We start from the raw sequence: 6372 nt of genomic DNA, 5'->3' as shown, positions 1-6372 counted from the left end.
TGGGGCTTTGGGGGATAATGGGCACAGAGCAATGGGAGAGAAAGCGAGAGAAACTTCCTGCTTTTCATCATCATAATGGCATGTGGCTTTGGCCTGAAGTGCAGAGGACATCACGTAGGAGCAGGGCAGGGACAGGCCTACTTTTTGAGCTGAGTCTGTTGGGAGAGGGAAGATGGGCCGTATGGCCAGCTCAGCACGAAGGAAGGGGACAAGGAAGGGCCGCGGTGGAGGGAGACCAGGAATTAAGGGAACGGGTTACCGGGCCCAGAGGGGAGGCTGCCAGGCAGGTTGGCAACATGGTGTTTTGCAACATAGACTTTTACTTTGGGACTTCCTGTATTCCTTTCTTTATTTCCTTTCTGTATAACTCTTTTGAAATCATTTACCCTTGTAAAAATAGGTGATGAAATACTTAGCAGGTATTTGGATTACGCTCTGTATATTTCAAGACATAGATGTATCTGTTACCAGCACTTGCCCACCAAGCCACATCAGAAGAAGGAGGACCAGTGGTTGAGAAGGAAAGAGAAATGTATTGCTTTGTTGTCAAAGGAGGAAAATGGTAGACTATCACCTCAGAATCCAAATTCCTGTACTAAAGCAGAAATACAGAGCTTTTAAAGGGAGGGCCCTCAGCAGCTAGACTATTTCCTTCTACTACAGTTAATGATTCTAATTATCCCATCTCTACTTAAGACCAAGCCGTGATCCCAGACCTCCACCCACCTGGGAGGCCCACCTGGACCTCAGCCAGCCAGGTGCCAGGCCTCCTGGTCCACCTCTTGCAGCTCAAAGAACAAAAGACATTCCCCTGCCCCTCCAGACTATAGGCCTGAGGTGGGATGCAGGTCTCAGTTCCCAAAAAGAGTGGGGGAAGTTTTAAAGAGACAGAAAACATTTTTGCCATTTTTTTTGTTTCCAGGCCATTTCCTCTGTTACTCTCAATTTTACCCTTCCGTATCTATGGGAGGAGGGGTGACTACTCTTACATATTTGTATGTTAAATAAATAAAGCAGGATATAAGTTGGAATCCTCTTTAAACTGATGCATTGAAAATGATGGGGAAATATGCTAAAATAAGAACATGAAATAGGTTGGAGGATTATGAATGGTAGCAGTTTTCTTTTTTTGCACTTTTTTCCCCCCAATGCATCTTTACTTTTATAACAGGGAGGGAAGAATCATGTTAAAGAAAAGGGCAAGTGTCACCTGCCTCAGCTGAGAGGCCAGGAAGGACTTGTGACCTTGTTTTGTTACCGAAAGCTCAACACTTGTCCACGAGGCCAAATCAGAAGAACAAGGACAAGTGGTTTGAGGGGAAGAAAAGAGTTTTACTACTTTGCTGGCAAAGGAGGAGGATGGAGACTCCTGTCTGAAATGCCATCGTCCTAATAACAAGCAGAAATACAGCTTTTAAAGACTGGGTTCTCAGCTTCAGGCAATTCCTGTTCAACTACAGTTGATGAATCTGATGTCCCATCTCTGCTGAAGATAATCTGGTGGCCTCCGCCCAGAACCTCCCTTTTCTAGGTCCCGCTGGGTCATCTCCTGTTGCACAAATAACAGAAGACTTACCCTGCCCCTCCCAACCACTGGGCTGAGGCAGGGATGCAGGCTTTAGATCTCAAAAAGGAGTGGAGGATGTTTTAAAGAGACAGAAAATATCTTTGCCATATTTTTCAGGCCATTCCCACTGTTGCACTTTGAGATAGCACGTTCATGGGCAGCCACATTGAAGCCTGTGGTCTTGACCCAGGATGGTAAAACTCAGGGGGTACTTCTTTCTCCTGAGCTGGAAAGTCTCTTTCCAGAGCTTTCTCTGCTAGCAGGTAGAGGGTTTATGTTTTTCCTACATACATCCTTGGCAGAGTACTAAAGGAGCCCAGCCAGTTTGCTCTGCAGATGGGCATGGTGCATGCAATATGCCAGTTGCAAGTAGTTGTCTCCCAGCCCTAAAGCAGCTTGCCCTGGAAAGGCCAATTTCTCAGGGGTTGGCATGTCTGTTTCCTGTTCCTCCTGGCTGGAAGACTCTTGAAATCATCGATAGCTGACTCTACTTCCACCAAGATTCCCAACCGGAAGAAAACGGAAGCTGATCCTATGGATATTTCTTGTGGCAGGTGTCTAACATCCACTGCTCTTAGTCTTTTTCCATTTCTACCTGCAGATCAGCAGGCAATACCTCGATTATTGCATGTAAGCTCTTAAGTAAGTTCCCTCCTGCAGTTTCTCCCCTTTGGAGGCAGATGCGCTGGGAACCTGCTGAAAGCTTAAACTTTAGTAGCCTCCACTTGCAGGGACAGGGCAAGGCTGTGGAAAGGCACCATGTTCACATGGTCACATGCTTTTGTGAAATCTGCAAAGTAAGAGATTTTAGCCACAAATGCTCAGACCTCTGTCTCTTTCCTCCTTGAGTTTCCTTCCAACATACTTCTCATATGGGGTGGTGTTGCAGTGGCTGTGAGATTTTTGAGAAATGTCTCGACATTTTGCAGCATACATATATATATATATAGAGAGAGAGAGAGAGAGAGAGGGAGAAAGAGAGAGAGGTCAACAACAAATGGTGAAGTCAGAAACTTTTCTACACTATCAATAATTAAAAAACAGGTTTTGATAAATTATGCTAGAGGAACAACTGAATTAACCTTCTATAAAGATTACAGAGGGTGGTCATGTATAGAGGCAAAGATGACAGTAAAAAATGTACATAAAGAGTATTACAGAGGTGTGTCGGGCAATTAACCAGTACAAATATTGTTTATGTTTTGGATTTTGTGATGGTGGTGGTATTGGGCAGCTTTTAAACATTTGTAACCTGTTATTTTCTCATTCTAAATAAGTACTTTTGTGCCTAATTTTGTACTTAGTTGTATATCCTTTTATAAAGAGGGCTCCATGTATATAAACTTCAGCCCTATAAAACCTGAATCCACCCATTCCTTTCCATTAATTTGCTGCCTTCCTGAAACATTTTCCCCCTACTAATAGTCTAGAGGAGATCTCCCTCCTCCCTCGGAGGGTGGATGGGGGGGTGGCTGAAAGAAGCCAACATTTTTGGCTGGTCAGGGATGCTTCTCCATGTGCTATCACACTCAGTCCTCACAGTTGGGGAGGCGACAGCTGCCCCATGAGGAGACAGCAGACTCCATCTGCCCTGTGGTAGATGCTCCCTATGCCAACTCTGCTAAGCTGTGACTGCATTTCCTAGAACTCCCCTCCCTGAATAGTTCCGAGGTAGCAAGAGCAGGGAGGATGTTTGTGTGTGTCTTAGACCATTTTCTGTTGCTTATAACAGAATACCTGAAACTGGGCAATTTGTAAAGAAAAGGAATGTATTTCTTATAGTTATGGAGGCTGAGAAGTCCAAGGTTGAGGGACTACATCTGGTGAGAGCCTCCTTGCTGGTGGGGACTCTTTGCAGTGTCCCGAGGTGTCACATGGTGGGGAGGCCTGAGTGTGATAATGTGCTCAGGTCTCTCTTCCTCTTCTTATAAAGCCACCAAGGGAGTCCCACTCCCATGATAATTCATTAATCCATCTATCTATGGATGGGTTAATCCATTTTCACGAGGCAGGGCCTGCATGACGTAGTCACCACTGCTTGAAGGCCCCACCTCTCAATACTGCCACATTGGGGATTAAATTTCTAGCACATAAAATTTGGGAGACACATTAGAACCCTAGCAGTGTGCAAGACTTGTGGGAGGTGGGAGTGAAGGTGCAGCCATATTCCTTTACACTTGGGAGGTTGGTGCAGGGCGGAGTTGCAGCTCACGTGTGGCTTGTCTGCTGGCGTCCTGGATGGCAGCTCCTGTGGATCCCGTGTGGTTGCGAAAGTCGGAGATAAGGAGGTGGAGAGAGACTGAGGGGGGTTCCAGGCCAGCCTGAGGTTCCAGCCAGTCCCTGATTCCTCCACCTCTGTCCACCTTCTCCCGACCTCCTGCCTTGAGGACCTCAGGCTCCAGCATCAGACAAGGATAAACTGTCTCCCTGAGACAGTGCACGCATCTCTTGTGTTTTTGAGTAAGGTCAAATCCCTATGATGTAATATCTCTCTCTCTCTCTCTCACACACACACACACACATGCACACACACACGTCACATGGATTCTGCTCCTCCGATCAAAACCTGGCTGATCATGGCCCAAATCACACAGCCCATGAGTGGCAGTGGGGTCCTGTCCTGTCCTGTGCATTTCACATCCTCCCATTCAGTTCTCCTGTAATCAGGCCACCTCTGAGCCTGATCCTACCCTCCACAGCTCCCCAACAAGACCTGTTATTCCCTCCGTCTTTGAAGCTGTACTTCTTGAAGGTCATGTGGTCCCTACTTCTCTGCTTCTTCGGCTGCTGGTCGCCCCACCTGCTCACCCTGTTCCTGTCTCCACTCTTCCCTTCTTCCCCCTCCCCATACCTACAATCCAGATTCTAAAACTCCATCTCTTTCCTGGGTTTCTACTTCCTGAGGACTTTGTTATCTTCCCTGGTTACCATCTTCCACAGTTTGACATCATCTGTGTCATTCTTGGTCTTCAAGGAGATGGGCACCTGCCATAGGCAGGGCCACCGACCGTGTGTGTTCTGGTAGGCAAGTGTCCTCCATGGATTCAGACAGAGCCACCAGGAGGCTCTGGATCATCGCCATGTGGGGCCTTGATTTGGGACTTGGCATCCTCTGTTCCAAGAAATTCCAGGATTAAGGTCAGAGGGATTGGCACATCAGCAAAAGGACAAATCCCCTCAGGTCTCCAGTGATGGGTTTTCTCACTCTGTCTGTCACCGACCACAGCCTTCTCCTTTGCTCACCCTACAAATGTCACATTTCTACTTCCGCAGTGGGGCCATTGTAAAACCTCATCCCAAAAATGCCTCGTCTTTTCCCAGTCTACCACCTCCTACCGGAGACCCTGGCAGGAGTAACTGTTATAGAATATGACACTCGACATTTCAGTCCTCGTTTTAAGGAGTATAATATTCTGAAATTTGTCAGGGAGAAGAGAGAACAGGCAGAGAGAAGAGAAAATTCTACAGTTCCTCTTACCCCCTTTAAAAGGGGAAGAGATTCCTCCGTTTTAGATAGATCTCAAAGCTTTAATGCTCCTGACCCTGGGTTCTCAGTGCAGCATTTACGAAATGGAACCTCTTGGGTTTTGCCATTCAGAGAAACTCAAACTGATCCCTGTTTTCTGGAAAGATTAAGATCATGCCATTTTGTGTATGTGTATGTGCGTGTGTGTGTGTGCTTAAATTTGCTTTTTGGGATCCTGTAGATCTCCAGGAAAAAACTGGCAGGTGGGCAGGAGTAGGAGCAGTTCGTCCACAGAGGCTGTAAGTCAGCGAGGCCCAGCCAGGAGGCCGACGGGGCGTCCGAGGAGGCGCCATCGCGCCGGCACCACGCTGGGAGTTGCGCCCATCTGATAAGATCCCACCCTATGCTGTATATATTGCTGCCGATCGCATAACAAACCTATTAGGTAGGGGTAGTGGGCACTTATCTGGTTTTCTCACTGTCCAGCATCTTCTGAATACCCTTGCTGTGTTTGGGGAAGTTTCAGTCTCATGAGGACCCCCCTTCCCTTCCATAAAATCCAAATTCCCAGCCTCCCTCGCAGCCAGGGGGAGCCGCGTTATTCCGACTGTGCTGGCGTCCCCCCTCTGTGGGAGCCTCCTGCTGCAAGGTAACCTGCCTTTCAGCCAGAAATCACCAATAACTTTCCACCCAAAGAACCAGCTGGAGCTCCCCACAGACCCCCAAGTCCTCGACAATTTTCCATAAAGGAAATCAGCCCCATATAACCAAGAATTTTATGTCACATATTCTAAAAGTTAAAAAACACTTACTTGTTCTCTCTTTCTTTGCAACATACATACGCAAACATACAAACCTACCCTTTCAGATACCTTCTTTACCTTGTTTGTTGTGACTCTCCTTGTTTCAAAATATACATTGGAATCTTTTTTCCAAACATATATTGTGATGACTGTTACTCTTTGTGTTTGGAAAATGTGTACTTGAACCTCTTGTATACTCTGGGTTTGTTCACCTGCAAGAACGGGAGCCTTTGTGTTGTGTGTGTGTGTGTGTGTGTGTGTGTGTGTGTGTGTGTGTGTGTACCTATGCCAATGTGTGAAAAAGAGCCCACAGAACAGAGATGTTAGGCACTGAAGAGAATACTATGTCACCTGGCTTCTGTCTGTGGATGCTTCTTTCATTCCATGTACATTGTTTAAGAAACAGCAATAGTCACAATTTCAAAAAAGTCTGTGCTTGTATTGCCATAGCATTATCACCCTGGATGAATCAGTTCCAGTTAATGCAGTCCCTGTACTACAACCACGCAGAAGTTGCCAGTTGGCGTCACTGGTGG

Source organism: Lemur catta, chromosome 1 (genome assembly GCF_020740605.2).
Source record: "Lemur catta isolate mLemCat1 chromosome 1, mLemCat1.pri, whole genome shotgun sequence".
Classification (NCBI taxonomy): Eukaryota; Metazoa; Chordata; class Mammalia; order Primates; family Lemuridae; genus Lemur; species Lemur catta.
The sequence above is the reverse complement of the archived record's forward strand: the minus strand, read 5'-3'. Positions refer to the sequence as shown.